Genomic DNA, 17,860 nt, shown 5'->3' on the forward strand with positions numbered 1-17,860 from the left:
CGGGAGCTGTCTGGTCCTGGCGTGGGGCTGCCCACCCAGAATGCCCGGGAGGTACGAGAGGAGGTCCCCCGGGCGCGTCACGGCCAGCAGCCCAGGGAGAACCGCCACCAGGTCCGAGGACGCCCAGCAGAGGCGGCAGACCACCAGTCCGCCTCGGAAGACGAAGGAGAAGACGGCGAACCCGAGGTCCGGCCCAGCCAAGTCCAGCTGGAGTGGATGGCTCGGATCTCGGCAGCCGAGGAAGACTGGGAATCCCTGGAGCACGTCTGCGACGAGTACACGGAGTTTGTCGTCGCCCTCAAGGTACGAGAAGAAGAGGGGGGCGCGGCACGTGCTCCAGGGGGTGGCGAAGGAGCGAGGGGTGGCCGGAGAGGGCCCGGCAACCCCGCCCGCCAGCGCAGGCGGCGGCCGGCATTTGCATTTGACGGGGAGGCCGCCGCCAAGATCCAGAAATTGTACAGGGCCAACCCCAAGAAGGCGATGCAGGAGATCCTGGAAACAGAGTCTCCCTATTGCCGGATTGCGGGAGCCCGCCTGCAGGACCACTTCACAGAGACATTCTCAGACCATGGCTACGAAGTGGGTCCCACGCCTGCAGGTTGCGCACTGGCACACGATGATCCGACAGAGGAGGAAGTGGACGAGCTGGCCAGACCATTCACCACCAGGGAGGTCGCGAAGAAGCTCGCCCGCACCAAGAACACGGCACCTGGGCAGGATGGCATCAGGTACAATTTGTTGAAGAGGGCTGACCCAGGTTGCCACGTGCTTGCGGCCCTCTACACCGCAGTGCACGCCCACAATCGTGTCCCCGGATCGTGGAAGAGGTCCAACACGGTCCTCATCTACAAGGATGGCGACAAGGACGTCCCAGACAACTGGCGTCCGATTGCGCTCAGCACCACCATTTCCAAGCTGTTCCTGTCGGTGGTCGCTGCCCGCCTGGGCGCGTGGGCTGCCCGGACGGGGCGCATCTCCAAGCAGCAGAAGGGCTTCATGGAGTACGAGGGCTGCTTGGAGCACAACTTTGTCCTGCAGTCCATCCTGGATGACTGCAGGGCGAAGAAACGCGAGGTCGCCATCGCCTGGCTGGATCTCGCCAACGCGTTCGGGTCCATCCCGCACGCGTACATCCAGCACTCGCTCACAGAGATGAGGGTACCCGAGACGCTGCGTGCCCTCATCGCGGACCTGTACCACGGCGGGACGACACGGGTCCGTTCCGAGGATGGCTTCACGGAGGAGATCCCGATCCGTGCTGGCGTCCGTCAGGGCTGTCCCCTCAGCCCCATTCTCTTCAACCTCAGCATGGAGGCAGTGCTGAGGACGGCCGCCAGAAGGGAGGAAGAGTTGGGCTACTCTGTCCTCGAGCACCACCACACGCCATCCTCGCCTACGCAGATGACATCGTCCTCATCGGGCGGGACCCCGAGAGCCTGCAGACCCTGCTGGATGGGGTCAACGAGGCCGGTAACTGGGCCGGCTTGCGCTTCAAGCCCAGAAAATGCGCATCACTTCACATAGACTGCAGGACCGGTCGCCGGGTGATGCGCCAGCCTGGAGCGCAACCTGGGGTGCAACCCACCGTGATGCAGGTTGCCGGGGTCCCGATCGCCGCACTCGCTGAGGGCGACACGTATCGTCACCTGGGTGTTCCGACAGGTTACCGGAATGCCCAGTCGCCCGAGCAAGAAGTGGAAGCCATGGGGGCAGATCTCGACAAGATCCACGCCAGTCTCCTCGCCCCCTGGCAGAAGATCAACGCAGTCTCGACATTCCTCCAGTCGAGGCTGCAATTCATCTTGAGGGGAGGCCGCGTCAGGAAAGCTGTGGTGACGCGGTTCGACAAGAAGATGAAGAAGTACTGCAAGGAGTGGATGCACCTCCCCTTGCGTGCCACTCCGCTCATCGTCCACGCCCCAACGCATGAGGGGGGAGCTGGTCTCCTCCCACTCGCAGACATGTGTGACTTGGCCACGGTCACGCATGGCTACAGGCTCCTGACGTGCAAGGACCCTGACGTAAAAGACTTGGCGTGGGCCAGCTTGTTCCAGACAACAAAGCAGAAGCTGGGCAAGCAGGAAATTTCGAAAGATGACATGGTGGGGTTCCTCAACGGGGAGACCGAGGGCGAGTTCAACCGTGATGGTGGCGCCCTGGGGAACCACTGGACCTTCACACGAAGTGCAGGAAGGCGCCTCAAGAAGAGCACAGGAACGAAATGGCGCTGGAGTGAGGAGCTCCAGGAGGTCCAGATGGAAATCCCCGCACCTGAAAGTGCCGCGGGCCGCATCCTGGTCGGTCCCGGGGCACGCTCCCAAGTCTACCGGCGTCTGGCCACGGCCCGGCGCCAGGAGTACAGAAGGAGACTCGTGGCCCTTCCAGATCAGGGGAAGGCCATGGAACCGGTCTCCCGGAACCCCGCCAGCTCCCACTTCCTCCGGGATGGCAAGTTTACTCGCTTCGCAGAATGGCGCTTCATTCACAGGGCACGTCTCAACGTGGTGCCCCTGAATGGAGCTCTGCGAGGACCAGCGAGGAACAAGATGTGCCGGCGGTGTCTTCACCCCAACGAGACGCTGCCGCACGTCCTCAACCACTGCGGCCGCCACTCCGCCGCCTGGCAGCACCGCCACAACTCGGTGCTGCACAGGCTGGCCGCTGCCATCCCGAGGGACCCGGGCGTGGAGGTGCGGGTGAACCGTGCCGTGCCCCACACCGGGTCCTTGCTCCGTCCTGACCTGGTGGTCGTGGACGAGCCCAGGAAGAAGATCTCCATAGTGGATGTCGCGGTCCCGTTCGAGAACCGGAGCCAGGCTTTGGATCTCGTGCGGACCACAAAGACGACGAAATACCAGGGGTTGGCAGACACACTGACTGCGCAGGGCTACACAGTTTTCAACGAGGCCCTCGTTGTCGGGTCCCTCGGATCCTGGGACCCGTGCAACGACTACGTCCTCCAGCAGTTACGTGTCCGCTGGAGGTACGCACGGAAGATGCGGCACCTCATGGTGTCTGACGTCATCAGGTGGTCCCGTGACATCTACACCGAGCACGTCACGGGCCACCGTCAGTACCAGGTGGAGGCGCCGCCTGCCAACCCGCAACCAGTCCCAGACCAGGCCCCCGCAGTCCGGGGTCGTGGCCGTGGGAGAGGACAAGGTGGTCGTCGACCAAGGGGCAGACCAGGACCACAACCATGATGTGGGCCCCGGGCGCTGGAGCCGCGGTGCCCGCAACACCGTGGTTCGTGCCCCAACAATCGGCCACTCGGCGCCGCACCGCTGGGGGCACCAGCCCCCCACCGTTGGACCACCGGTGGAAGGGGGGGACCTGAGAGCCCCCCCGACGAAAACAGAAGTGCTGCCGGAGCGCACCAGCGCTCCACCGTTGGACCACCGGTGGAAGGGGAGGGACGCAGGTGCCCTCCCCGCTGAACACAGAAGTAGATGGCCATGGAGGCACCAGCCTCCCACCGTTGGATCACCGGTGGAAGGGGGGGACTTGTGAGCCCCTCTGCAGAAAACTGAAGCAGAGGCCCGAGTGCCCCAGCACTCCGCCGCGGGATCAGCGTGGGAGCAGGGTGCCTGTCCGGGCCCTGTCGTGTGCCAATGTGTGTTTGTGTGCGGACGTCTAAGTGTTGGACCGATAATGTTGTGGTTGGACCCCTAGATTTAGTTGACGAGGACGCTTTTGCCCCCCACCCTACCAGGAAGTATCAATCATGCCTGAATGCCATCATTGTTCACACTTGCAATCTCCACCACGCAATAATAATATCTACCTATTTTACACCACAGTTAAATTTGCCACTGTTCCTGCTTCCACAATAGTCATGCACCATTAATAGCCACCCCAGCACAACACCACACCTAACTCACAATTAAAATAGAGCCACACACGTTTAATAACAATAATTTCCCTATGAATTTGTAAACTTAATAGCACATATGCAGCCACTGCCATAAAAAAGAAATAAAACACCAGTCACCTAATATAATGCACTCCCCATAGAGCCACATGCGGTCACTAACTATAATTCCCCCTGACATTGTAAACTTTCCTAACATTTTTGTCTCCAGCACAATAACGTACAATTAATATAACAGCAACAACAGACACCTAAAATAAATCACTCCTCGGTTTAATAATAACAAACTTCTTCTAATACCATATATACAAACCACTAGTCAAAATAGCACACTTTCAACCTCTAACTTATTAATTAAAATGCCACACAATAACCCAAGCACTTGTAACTCTTAGTAAACATCACCACAAAACTAATTACACATGTATGACCCGCCTTACTCTCAATATTGTTAAACTCACCTAAACCCACCCGTCGTAACATCACTCCCCAGTTTAATGATTTATTTTCTCCCATCCCCAATAATAACAATTAACCTGAATCTCCCCCTCTCAACACACTTCAATCTGCCTCTGCTTCTAAAATAGTCATGCATCATTAGCAGCCACCTCACCACAACTCAACACCTAAATCACAATTAAAATAGAGCCATATGCATTTAATTACAATAATTCCCCCCTGACCTAGTGCACCTGCTTAACACTGCCATAAAACACAAATATAAAACAACAGCATCACCAGACACCTAAATAAATCACCCCTCAGTTCAATAATTTCAAACTTCTTCTAATCCCATATACAAAAACCACTAGTAAAATAGCACACTTTTAACCTCTGACTTACTAAATCAAATGCCAAATAATATCCCAAACACTTGTAACAAATAGTAAACACTACCACACAACTAATTACATTTGAACATCCTACCTAACACACAATACAGTAAAATTCACCTAAACCACCCATCGTAGCATCACTTTCAAAACTAATGACTTTCTCCTCTCCCCAATAATAAAAACAACATTCAACCTAAAACAACCCCTTTCAAGAAACTGCAATCTAATTTTCCCTGGTAAACAATACTATCTAAATAGTCTAAAACAATCATTTCTTTTAAATTGTTATTATTTGTTACTTCTGAACAGCTTGCCCCCTCCATCTGAGATATTTTAAGTTTGTGGGTGTTAGACACCTTGTGTAGTTTATTAAAACTTATGTATTCTACAATGATGTTACTTAAGGTTTGCAGGTGTTAGACACCTTGTTTTCCATCAATACTCTGCACAATGTCTAATATTTAAAAGTTTTCAGCCCAGAGCTTCACTCCACATATAACATCATTACTTGAAATATCTTAAGTTTGCAGGTGTTAGACACCTTGTATAACGCTTCGTGCGAGCTCTTCTAGCAAAAATTTAATTTTTTTATTTTTTTATTTTTCATTAATTTTCTTTTTCAGTGCTATGTATGTTTCTCTTTTCTCTTACAGGTTTGATCATTATTTAAGTTTGTGAGGGTTAGACCCTCTGTATAATTTTTATTTCTCTGCTGTGTATCTTCATTCATTTCCTTTCCCAAGTGTAACATGAAGTATTTAAGGCATGCTTAGATTTGCAAAGTTGAAGGCCAGTGCCAAAGTCTGTTCTCAACCTTAACTTCTACTTCTCAACAGCAATAACTGAATGCTTGTTTACAAGATTTATCCTTGCATTGGCTACTATGCCAATTTAACATCTAGCATCTGTGGTAGGAAGGCCCCCAAGTGTGTGTGCGGGACTGACCTGAGGTGACTGGGTGGTAAGGGTCTGTCATGAGCAGGCCTTTAGTGCCCCTAAGGCTGCCACCCTTTTTACTTTCAATTTATCTGGTGCTTGTTCTTTGTAATAATGCATGGCCACAACAACTGGCACTTCTACATTAATGTTTAAATTCACTCCCCTAACTATCATAAATCTTAAAGAGGAGTGGGAAATACACCCCTGCCCAGGCCTGGTCTTGCACACAACAGGGATTGTGCACAAACTGTAGGCCAGCATTCAGAACCTAATTACAGTCAGGTTAACCATTAGGCTCCCGCCCTCATCGTGTCATTCCTCGGAGTGATGCGGTGGGGGCGGGGGGGCCACGGCGTATAGGGCCGTACCCTGGCTGGGGCGGCACCGCGTCGTGGCTTGTAGGGACTTCAATACCTTCTGGTGTCCATGTTTGGTTGGTCTCTTGAGGCCGGCCAAGTGTGCATGCCCTAATAGCTTGTTAGGAGAGCAGTATGGAGGCACTGTGATGTAGAGGGTGGGGGGCAGCCATAGCTGGGTTTCTTTGGGGCAGGCAGCCTGCCCATTAAACTAAAATATCTTAAGTAACTTCAGGAGGGGCTACTCCCCGGAGTAAATTTAGTTGTGGTAAAAGTGCATATGTGTGTTTAATTATTTAAGGACCGCGGGGAGCTAGGCTCCTTGTTCGTGAATATTTTATATCTTAAGAGGGTTTTTGTTTTCTTTTCTTGCAACAGACTAGTTCTGTTTTAACGTAACTTCTTTCTTTTAGTCTAGTTAGTGACTTGCGGGGACTAGTTCCCCTTTTAACGTAACTTCTTACCTCCCGCCTTTGAGGGAGGGAACCGGCCCCAGGGGCACGGTGGGATTAGTTTCACTTTAATTCTCCCATAATCTTTGGTTTTCCGGGCGCTAGGTGCCCCTTTTTCCATTTCCTAATATGTGTTTTTAATATTGTAAAGGGTTTTGAGATATTGCTAATAAATAGCTTTCAAATCTGTTCTTATCAGCTTAATATCTGATACGTCCTGCATCGCAGGACCAGAATATTAAACTGATTTTTGGAACAGGGCGGAGTGCTAGGGGCTTGCCCCACCTCCGCCGCGGGTTGGCCCGGTATTGCAGTACCACCGGGATCGGCCCACCACAAAATGTAATAAACTTTAAGTTTGTTTTAAATGTAATAAACATTGTTACCAACTTGTAAGAATGGATGATAGTGAAAAATTGATTGTTGTAATGTAATGTGCCCAAGTGCAGAGACAATACAGAAAAGTCGTGTGTACATTCAACAAATGAAGAGGAAGAGAAAGCTGATCCAGTAGGTGCTGCCAGGGGCGGCCGAACAGGAACTACAAGGATGCCCAAGGGACGAACTTGGAATGCGAGAACATGTAGGAACTTAGCAATTTTGTGTGCAGAATAATAGGAATTAATTATTTTATTTTATCATACAATGTAGTGCTTGTTGTGAATGTTTAATAAATTTAGCTGTGTGAGAAAAAATTCAATATAATTAACAATTAGGCAGTGTTAAATGATAATAATGATGATGTATTGAAAATGTATTTTGTCATGTCGATGCGTGAGTTTATGTAAGTGTGTGGTTAAGGCTTGTTGTGAAACCTTTTATTACTATTATTGTTATTCATTACTCATGTTAATATTTGTATGAATTGTATTGACTTTTTTTTATCTGTTGAACTACATGTGTTTGGTTAATGGAGTTTTACAATGTGCAATATTAATTTTGATGTGTATTTTAAGGGATGTTTCTCGGCCTTTCGGCTAAGATCAGAGTGTAGTATCGCTTCTCGGCCTTTTGGCTAAGATCGAAGTGTAGTATCTGCGATTCTTCTACACTTTGTCTTGGCAGCATTTTTTGTGACGGATTGCCCCCGGACCTGGTCCGGGGAGTGCGATTGACCCTGCTGGCCACTGCCTAGTGCATGCCAGCATGGGGGCACATTGCTTAGGCAACGTTAAATATCTGTTTAGATAAAATTATATTGACAATTAAAATGTAATGTATAAAGTCAACTCTCCCATGAGAATCATTCTTGCCTTATTGAAACTGCAGTTAATCTAAGGGACCAGCTTGTGCTGCAGCAAGTGGAAAGTACGGTAATTGTAAGAGCGTTGTTATGGATATACCAAGTTTTTTGTTTATTGCTGGTGAATAGTGATTCATTTGGATTGTAATACCTCGTGTCACTGTATTGAAGATATTATCAATGTACAGACCATGCTTGTGCATGTGTGGTGTAGAGTATGACGGCTCGTCGAAAGTGTACAGTCGTTTATGGAAGTCAGTAGACCTTGTTATAGCATTTGATTTAGTAATAGGGAGCCCATATAGCTCCTGGTTCATTAGGATTGTTATCGCTTCTCGGCCTTTTGGCTAAGATCAAAGTGTAGTATCTGTTCTTATCAGCTTAATATCTGATACGTCCTGCATCGCAGGACCAGAATATTAAACTGATTTTTGGAACAGGGCGGAGTGCTAGGGGCTTGCCCCACCTCCGCCGCGGGTTGGCCCGGTATTGCAGTACCACCGGGATCGGCCCACCACAAAATGTAATAAACTTTAAGTTTGTTTTAAATGTAATAAACATTGTTACCAACTTGTAAGAATGGATGATAGTGAAAAATTGATTGTTGTAATGTAATGTGCCCAAGTGCAGAGACAATACAGAAAAGTCTGTGTGTACATTCAACAAATGAAGAGGAAGAGAAAGCTGATCCAGTAGGTGCTGCCAGGGGCGGCCGAACAGGAACTACAAGGATGCCCAAGGGACGAACTTGGAATGCGAGAACATGTAGGAACTTAGCAATTTTGTGTGCAGAATAATAGGAATTAATTATTTTATTTTATCATACAATGTAGTGCTTGTTGTGAATGTTTAATAAATTTAGCTGTGTGAGAAAAAATTCAATATAATTAACAATTAGGCAGTGTTAAATGATAATAATGATGATGTATTGAAAATGTATTTTGTCATGTCGATGCGTGAGTTTATGTAAGTGTGTGGTTAAGGCTTGTTGTGAAACCTTTTATTACTATTATTGTTATTCATTACTCATGTTAATATTTGTATGAATTGTATTGACTTTTTTTTATCTGTTGAACTACATGTGTTTGGTTAATGGAGTTTTACAATGTGCAATATTAATTTTGATGTGTATTTTAAGGGATGTTTCTCGGCCTTTCGGCTAAGATCAGAGTGTAGTATCGCTTCTCGGCCTTTTGGCTAAGATCGAAGTGTAGTATCTGCGATTCTTCTACACTTTGTCTTGGCAGCATTTTTTGTGACGGATTGCCCCCGGACCTGGTCCGGGGAGTGCGATTGACCCTGCTGGCCACTGCCTAGTGCATGCCAGCATGGGGGCACATTGCTTAGGCAACGTTAAATATCTGTTTAGATAAAATTATATTGACAATTAAAATGTAATGTATAAAGTCAACTCTCCCATGAGAATCATTCTTGCCTTATTGAAACTGCAGTTAATCTAAGGGACCAGCTTGTGCTGCAGCAAGTGGAAAGTACGGTAATTGTAAGAGCGTTGTTATGGATATACCAAGTTTTTTGTTTATTGCTGGTGAATAGTGATTCATTTGGATTGTAATACCTCGTGTCACTGTATTGAAGATATTATCAATGTACAGACCATGCTTGTGCATGTGTGGTGTAGAGTATGACGGCTCGTCGAAAGTGTACAGTCGTTTATGGAAGTCAGTAGACCTTGTTATAGCATTTGATTTAGTAATAGGGAGCCCATATAGCTCCTGGTTCATTAGGATTGTTATCGCTTCTCGGCCTTTTGGCTAAGATCAAAGTGTAGTATCTGTTCTTATCAGCTTAATATCTGATACGTCCTGCATCGCAGGACCAGAATATTAAACTGATTTTTGGAACAGGGCGGAGTGCTAGGGGCTTGCCCCACCTCCGCCGCGGGTTGGCCCGGTATTGCAGTACCACCGGGATCGGCCCACCACAAAATGTAATAAACTTTAAGTTTGTTTTAAATGTAATAAACATTGTTACCAACTTGTAAGAATGGATGATAGTGAAAAATTGATTGTTGTAATGTAATGTGCCCAAGTGCAGAGACAATACAGAAAAGTCGTGTGTACATTCAACAAATGAAGAGGAAGAGAAAGCTGATCCAGTAGGTGCTGCCAGGGGCGGCCGAACAGGAACTACAAGGATGCCCAAGGGACGAACTTGGAATGCGAGAACATGTAGGAACTTAGCAATTTTGTGTGCAGAATAATAGGAATTAATTATTTTATTTTATCATACAATGTAGTGCTTGTTGTGAATGTTTAATAAATTTAGCTGTGTGAGAAAAAATTCAATATAATTAACAATTAGGCAGTGTTAAATGATAATAATGATGATGTATTGAAAATGTATTTTGTCATGTCGATGCGTGAGTTTATGTAAGTGTGTGGTTAAGGCTTGTTGTGAAACCTTTTATTACTATTATTGTTATTCATTACTCATGTTAATATTTGTATGAATTGTATTGACTTTTTTTTATCTGTTGAACTACATGTGTTTGGTTAATGGAGTTTTACAATGTGCAATATTAATTTTGATGTGTATTTTAAGGGATGTTTCTCGGCCTTTCGGCTAAGATCAGAGTGTAGTATCGCTTCTCGGCCTTTTGGCTAAGATCGAAGTGTAGTATCTGCGATTCTTCTACACTTTGTCTTGGCAGCATTTTTTGTGACGGATTGCCCCCGGACCTGGTCCGGGGAGTGCGATTGACCCTGCTGGCCACTGCCTAGTGCATGCCAGCATGGGGGCACATTGCTTAGGCAACGTTAAATATCTGTTTAGATAAAATTATATTGACAATTAAAATGTAATGTATAAAGTCAACTCTCCCATGAGAATCATTCTTGCCTTATTGAAACTGCAGTTAATCTAAGGGACCAGCTTGTGCTGCAGCAAGTGGAAAGTACGGTAATTGTAAGAGCGTTGTTATGGATATACCAAGTTTTTTGTTTATTGCTGGTGAATAGTGATTCATTTGGATTGTAATACCTCGTGTCACTGTATTGAAGATATTATCAATGTACAGACCATGCTTGTGCATGTGTGGTGTAGAGTATGACGGCTCGTCGAAAGTGTACAGTCGTTTATGGAAGTCAGTAGACCTTGTTATAGCATTTGATTTAGTAATAGGGAGCCCATATAGCTCCTGGTTCATTAGGATTGTTATCGCTTCTCGGCCTTTTGGCTAAGATCAAAGTGTAGTATCTGTTCTTATCAGCTTAATATCTGATACGTCCTGCATCGCAGGACCAGAATATTAAACTGATTTTTGGAACAGGGCGGAGTGCTAGGGGCTTGCCCCACCTCCGCCGCGGGTTGGCCCGGTATTGCAGTACCACCGGGATCGGCCCACCACAAAATGTAATAAACTTTAAGTTTGTTTTAAATGTAATAAACATTGTTACCAACTTGTAAGAATGGATGATAGTGAAAAATTGATTGTTGTAATGTAATGTGCCCAAGTGCAGAGACAATACAGAAAAGTCGTGTGTACATTCAACAAATGAAGAGGAAGAGAAAGCTGATCCAGTAGGTGCTGCCAGGGGCGGCCGAACAGGAACTACAAGGATGCCCAAGGGACGAACTTGGAATGCGAGAACATGTAGGAACTTAGCAATTTTGTGTGCAGAATAATAGGAATTAATTATTTTATTTTATCATACAATGTAGTGCTTGTTGTGAATGTTTAATAAATTTAGCTGTGTGAGAAAAAATTCAATATAATTAACAATTAGGCAGTGTTAAATGATAATAATGATGATGTATTGAAAATGTATTTTGTCATGTCGATGCGTGAGTTTATGTAAGTGTGTGGTTAAGGCTTGTTGTGAAACCTTTTATTACTATTATTGTTATTCATTACTCATGTTAATATTTGTATGAATTGTATTGACTTTTTTTTATCTGTTGAACTACATGTGTTTGGTTAATGGAGTTTTACAATGTGCAATATTAATTTTGATGTGTATTTTAAGGGATGTTTCTCGGCCTTTCGGCTAAGATCAGAGTGTAGTATCGCTTCTCGGCCTTTTGGCTAAGATCGAAGTGTAGTATCTGCGATTCTTCTACACTTTGTCTTGGCAGCATTTTTTGTGACGGATTGCCCCCGGACCTGGTCCGGGGAGTGCGATTGACCCTGCTGGCCACTGCCTAGTGCATGCCAGCATGGGGGCACATTGCTTAGGCAACGTTAAATATCTGTTTAGATAAAATTATATTGACAATTAAAATGTAATGTATAAAGTCAACTCTCCCATGAGAATCATTCTTGCCTTATTGAAACTGCAGTTAATCTAAGGGACCAGCTTGTGCTGCAGCAAGTGGAAAGTACGGTAATTGTAAGAGCGTTGTTATGGATATACCAAGTTTTTTGTTTATTGCTGGTGAATAGTGATTCATTTGGATTGTAATACCTCGTGTCACTGTATTGAAGATATTATCAATGTACAGACCATGCTTGTGCATGTGTGGTGTAGAGTATGACGGCTCGTCGAAAGTGTACAGTCGTTTATGGAAGTCAGTAGACCTTGTTATAGCATTTGATTTAGTAATAGGGAGCCCATATAGCTCCTGGTTCATTAGGATTGTTATCGCTTCTCGGCCTTTTGGCTAAGATCAAAGTGTAGTATCTGTTCTTATCAGCTTAATGATCTAGCCCCGAGAAGTGATTAGTTAAATAACTGTGCTCAAGAAAAGATCGTCGCAGAGGTGTTCGTGCTGTATTCACTCCGGCACGAAACGACCATACTTCCAGCAGTTCCGAGGATGGATCGACTGCTGCTGCGCCTAGGGAGGACATGGGGAACTACATGGAGATAAGGTAGGTGGTAGTCTGGCACTTGTGTTTTGTTTTTAAGTAAGTTCTTGTGGCCATCTTGTTTATTTACTTGTTTTCTTTCTGCAAGCTTTCGGCCATCTTGCATTAATTATTTGAATTTCTATTTGTCTGGCCATTTGTTGTTTGTTTATTTGAATTAAATTCGTTAATCGCGGCCATCTTTTATTGCAAACATTTAAAGTTTAACTGTTACATTTAATTTGTTAATATCTGCATAGCTTTTTGTACCTGTTAAAGTAAAGTAACTACCTATCTCGCCTTTAATTTTCCAAGTGCCAAACTATCACCTAGTAATTCCTGCAACTCAGTGTTTTGTTATGTAAGCCCCATTTCAGGTTCCCGACTGTAACTTGCATTCGTGACTCGTAGCTTTTACTGTTCACCCAAAATAATTTTGTTTATTTAAATTCTTTTTCAGTAATACATTTTTCCGAATAATATTTAGTTGCTTTTCATATATATATTAAATTAGAGTCAATCTTTTTACTGCAGTTCCTATATTTAAATAACCACATTTAATTAATACCTGTACTTGATCTTGCTGTTTAACATTTAACTTCTACCCACAGTCTCGCCCTTGTGTTTGAATTTTTTAGCTCGGGCAAATACCACATTTAATTTTTCCTCAATTTAACTAATACCTTCAAGGCGAGTCGCGTAACTACAGTCGAAGATCGTCGCCCCTAAAGGCCTTTGGAACCCCTTCCCAAGTGTATCTTGTTTTTCTTGAGCCTGTGTAATTGTTTTTGTCCTGTCTCCTGACTGTGTGTGTTCAATGGCCGACAGTCCCTTGTGAATAATCTGTGTGCATCCTATAGTTTCTGTTAAGTTTTTGCCTGTCTCTCAATTTTCCCATATTAATAATTCAATTGTTCAACATTTAAAGTAATTTCTGTATTTATTTTGGCTTAAATTCACTTTGCTCGCGATAATTATATTGCCTTGTGCCCAGGCATATCTAGTGTAATCGTGTTTAATTCTGATTTGAATTCATAACTAGGGGCAGTAAATAATTCCATATTCAGAGATTTAATTTTTCCCATTAATAGTTTCAGTGTATTTTGTCTGCTTAACTTTAAATTCAGTTTTTCGCGACCTCGTGGTTGAGTTATTTAGCGAGGTCGGTCGCCATTTTTCAACTTCCTTCTTCTTCACAGATGCTTCGCATGTGACTTCCTGTTCGTGTCCATGGATATGCACACCAGGGGTTGAGTGTTGTGTTTGTCTTGTGTTTATTGTAATTGTTCAGTGACTTGTTTTTGTGCTTGAATCCGCCATATTGCTTTCTTTCGAATTAGCTAAAATAAATTAAAGTACTATTTATTTCTATATTTACCTTGCTGATTAAATACGCCATATTGTTTTCAGAGTAACTATTAATTGGTAATTAAAGTAATACTTATTGAATATATCTATCTATTATTATTATAATATTTATTTAATTAATTGAATATTCCTTAATTTTCTTGCAGATTTAATATATTTACCTTTTCATTTTTATCCATAGTAATTAACCAATACATCTCAAATCTTGCTGTTGAATCTTTTAACTTAATTCCATTTACATTCTTATAGCATCACCTCAACCATATTTATTTAATTAATTAGTTTCAAGCACCTGTACCTGTCTTATTTGTTTGTATATTTTGTTTCCTTTGTAGTGCTGATCGGTAAGTGAGTAACTGTCTCTTGTCTGTGTTGTGCTAGTATTTGTGTTGCGACTTTTGTAAGTGTTCTGTTGTTGTGTTTTGCTCCTTCCAGCACTCTAGTGTACTTGTGTTGTAAGGCCCAGCCCTTGACACATTTGTACACCCCCCTAGTGTTCCAGAAACCTAGGGCACAACCAGTGACCTTGTAGTGTCTTGAGCCGCCTGTGTAGTTCTTCTCAGGACAGCGAACTGCTCCAGAAGCGGTCGTCGCTTGTCTGTTTACAGCTGCCCAGGAGAAGAGTGCCTGACTCTTAGCCCGGCACTCGGCTTGCCGCTGCACCCCCGGATTTGACTGTTGCTTCTTGGTTTACCAAGTAGCAGCCCCACCGATTGTGACTTGTGATATTTTCTTTTTAGTGGCCTGTACCTGATTAGTTTTAAGTAGAGTTTTATTTACCTTTCAGAGTTTATACTTTAGTAGAGTTCTATATATTGTTAGGTGGTTAATTGTTATATTTTCAGAGTCTATTGTTTCCTTATTTTTCAGGGTACTCTATACATACCCTTAGTGTTATCTTGTTATAAGAGTTTGTATATATTGTTCTTTTACAGATCTAGTTGTTTGCTGCTGTGCGGCTGTGTTGTTCTCTTTTTGTTAGTGTAAGTGTTTTTCAGGATGCCCGTGCGTCCCAGCTTCGTGGCGTTGCCGGCCCCAGAGGAGATCCAGTGCCCTGCGTGTGTGCGGCTTCAGCAGTTCGGGTCTGTCTTCGGACGACTGGCTGATCTGGCGGCGCATGTGCGCCGGGCGCATGACTCTGCGGGGCTATGGTTTCGCTGTGAGATTTGTAGGCCGCACGAAGAGATCCGGTCCCTGAGGGCAGCAAGGCTGCATTTTGAGACGGTGCACCCGGGCCGGGGCATCGAGCCGGCGCTGCCGGAGGCGGATGGTACGGACTCGGATCTCGCGTCTGATGATGAGGAGGAGGATGAGAGGGTTGCCGTTCGGGAGATGGTGTCCTTGGTGCGTGACCCGGGTGAGCCGGGGTGCCTGCGCGTGCCGGTGCCACTACCGGCCGAGTTGACGTGCATCCTCTGTGGGACGCATGGCTTCGGGCTGAGGATCCGGGGGCGGTATTCAGCATGGTCGGACATGTGGAAGCACATGAAGCGACACCACCCAGAGGTGACTGCGGTGGAGTTCCGCTGCAGGTTCTGTGCTTCCGCATTTTCGGGCGCTGGATATCCGCTGAGGGTGGCTCAGAACCACGTTGCCAACGTCCACAGAGCTGAGGTGCGGAGACTCGCGGCACGCCAGGCGCGAGAGGCAGGCCTGGGCGCGCCAGCACGGACTCCACCTGCTCGTGTGGCCCGGCGGGAGGCACGGCGCTCCTCAGATGAAGACGCTGATGATCCGCAGCCCCGGCCGTTGCCGCCGCGGCTGCCGTCTCCGGTGCCTGGTCCCTCCCACCGTCTCTCTCCGCCTGCACGAGAGGAAGGCCAGGAGACATGTGTTGTTTTGCCCCCCAGGAAGAAGAGACGGACATCACCTGGACCCGTCACGCCGGCGCGCGACGATGCAACGGGGAGGGAGGCTTTGTTTCTGTGCCGCAGGAAGAAGCTGTCACTGTCGCTCCGCACGACACCCCTCCCTGGATCACCGGCACCCAAAGGGACTCCGGCACCTGCGCTCCCGCAGGTGACCACCAACGAGGAGGAGGCGGCCCAGCTTCTGTCCAGAATGCTGCCGCTGCACCCGAGGCCATCACCAGGCCCGGCGTGCCGTCCCTCCTATACCGAACGGGAGGATGTCCCAGCGCCGGCGCCGGAGCAGGAGTGCATCGGAGTAGAGGAGGAGAGAGGAGAGGGTCTGCCACCCAGGGACTGGCAGACCGGAGATGCCCCCAGTATGTCTCCTGGGGGAAGCACACCTGAGCAGCGGACTGCACCGGAGTTGCACGTGGTGCCAGCCCACCTCATCAGGTTCCCACTCCTGCACTCGGAGGGAGGAACCCAAACTGATCCAGACCATGATGAGGAGCTGCCAGGAAGATGTGAGATGGGGACGCAGACGGAGGATGACGTCGCCCCAGAGCAGGAGGCTGCCGACGCGGCGGTGCAGGCGGAGGTGCCGGCGCCGGTGGAGCCAACTGTGGGCGTGGTCGGGGGGAGGGTGCGGCCTCCCCCGGCCGCGCGGGAGCTGTCTGGTCCTGGCGTGGGGCTGCCCACCCAGAATGCCCGGGAGGTACGAGAGGAGGTCCCCCGGGCGCGTCACGGCCAGCAGCCCAGGGAGAACCGCCACCAGGTCCGAGGACGCCCAGCAGAGGCGGCAGACCACCAGTCCGCCTCGGAAGACGAAGGAGAAGACGGCGAACCCGAGGTCCGGCCCAGCCAAGTCCAGCTGGAGTGGATGGCTCGGATCTCGGCAGCCGAGGAAGACTGGGAATCCCTGGAGCACGTCTGCGACGAGTACACGGAGTTTGTCGTCGCCCTCAAGGTACGAGAAGAAGAGGGGGGCGCGGCACGTGCTCCAGGGTGGGTGGCGAAGGAGCGAGGGGTGGCCGGAGAGGGCCCGGCAACCCCGCCCGCCAGCGCAGGCGGCGGCCGGCATTTGCATTTGACGGGGAGGCCGCCGCCAAGATCCAGAAATTGTACAGGGCCAACCCCAAGAAGGCGATGCAGGAGATCCTGGAAACAGAGTCTCCCTATTGCCGGATTGCGGGAGCCCGCCTGCAGGACCACTTCACAGAGACATTCTCAGACCATGGCTACGAAGTGGGTCCCACGCCTGCAGGTTGCGCACTGGCACACGATGATCCGACAGAGGAGGAAGTGGACGAGCTGGCCAGACCATTCACCACCAGGGAGGTCGCGAAGAAGCTCGCCCGCACCAAGAACACGGCACCTGGGCAGGATGGCATCAGGTACAATTTGTTGAAGAGGGCTGACCCAGGTTGCCACGTGCTTGCGGCCCTCTACACCGCAGTGCACGCCCACAATCGTGTCCCCGGATCGTGGAAGAGGTCCAACACGGTCCTCATCTACAAGGATGGCGACAAGGACGTCCCAGACAACTGGCGTCCGATTGCGCTCAGCACCACCATTTCCAAGCTGTTCCTGTCGGTGGTCGCTGCCCGCCTGGGCGCGTGGGCTGCCCGGACGGGGCGCATCTCCAAGCAGCAGAAGGGCTTCATGGAGTACGAGGGCTGCTTGGAGCACAACTTTGTCCTGCAGTCCATCCTGGATGACTGCAGGGCGAAGAAACGCGAGGTCGCCATCGCCTGGCTGGATCTCGCCAACGCGTTCGGGTCCATCCCGCACGCGTACATCCAGCACTCGCTCACAGAGATGAGGGTACCCGAGACGCTGCGTGCCCTCATCGCGGACCTGTACCACGGCGGGACGACACGGGTCCGTTCCGAGGATGGCTTCACGGAGGAGATCCCGATCCGTGCTGGCGTCCGTCAGGGCTGTCCCCTCAGCCCCATTCTCTTCAACCTCAGCATGGAGGCAGTGCTGAGGACGGCCGCCAGAAGGGAGGAAGAGTTGGGCTACTCTGTCCTCGAGCACCACCACGCCATCCTCGCCTACGCAGATGACATCGTCCTCATCGGGCGGGACCCCGAGAGCCTGCAGACCCTGCTGGATGGGGTCAACGAGGCCGGTAA

General features: G+C 48.2%; 4 non-coding genes and 5 pseudogenes across 4 annotated transcripts; all 9 read left to right on the plus strand.

Annotated features, from left to right (window-relative positions):
- Positions 1 to 6,614: 6,614 nt before the first annotated feature.
- On the plus strand, positions 6,615 to 6,793 carry LOC134545588 (U2 spliceosomal RNA; annotated as a pseudogene).
- A 656-nt stretch (positions 6,794 to 7,449) lies between these two features.
- LOC134545582 (U2 spliceosomal RNA) lies at positions 7,450 to 7,614 on the plus strand (annotated as a pseudogene).
- A 410-nt stretch (positions 7,615 to 8,024) lies between these two features.
- On the plus strand, positions 8,025 to 8,217 carry LOC134545581 (U2 spliceosomal RNA). The gene has a single exon (XR_010078648.1). It is a non-coding gene; the product is annotated as a U2 spliceosomal RNA (small nuclear RNA).
- Positions 8,218 to 8,874: 657 nt separating this feature from the next.
- On the plus strand, positions 8,875 to 9,039 carry LOC134545583 (U2 spliceosomal RNA; annotated as a pseudogene).
- Positions 9,040 to 9,449: 410 nt separating this feature from the next.
- LOC134545586 (U2 spliceosomal RNA) lies at positions 9,450 to 9,642 on the plus strand. Its single transcript, XR_010078649.1, has one exon. It is a non-coding gene; the product is annotated as a U2 spliceosomal RNA (small nuclear RNA).
- A 656-nt stretch (positions 9,643 to 10,298) lies between these two features.
- Positions 10,299 to 10,463, plus strand: LOC134545584 (U2 spliceosomal RNA; annotated as a pseudogene).
- Positions 10,464 to 10,873: 410 nt separating this feature from the next.
- Positions 10,874 to 11,066, plus strand: LOC134545587 (U2 spliceosomal RNA). Its single transcript, XR_010078650.1, has one exon. It is a non-coding gene; the product is annotated as a U2 spliceosomal RNA (small nuclear RNA).
- A 656-nt stretch (positions 11,067 to 11,722) lies between these two features.
- LOC134545585 (U2 spliceosomal RNA) lies at positions 11,723 to 11,887 on the plus strand (annotated as a pseudogene).
- A 410-nt stretch (positions 11,888 to 12,297) lies between these two features.
- Positions 12,298 to 12,488, plus strand: LOC134545589 (U2 spliceosomal RNA). Its single transcript, XR_010078651.1, has one exon. It is a non-coding gene; the product is annotated as a U2 spliceosomal RNA (small nuclear RNA).
- The last annotated feature ends 5,372 nt before the right edge of the window (positions 12,489 to 17,860 follow it).

This window comes from Bacillus rossius, unplaced genomic scaffold (assembly GCF_032445375.1).
Source record: "Bacillus rossius redtenbacheri isolate Brsri unplaced genomic scaffold, Brsri_v3 Brsri_v3_scf802, whole genome shotgun sequence".
Lineage (NCBI taxonomy): Eukaryota > Metazoa > Arthropoda > Insecta > Phasmatodea > Bacillidae > Bacillus > Bacillus rossius.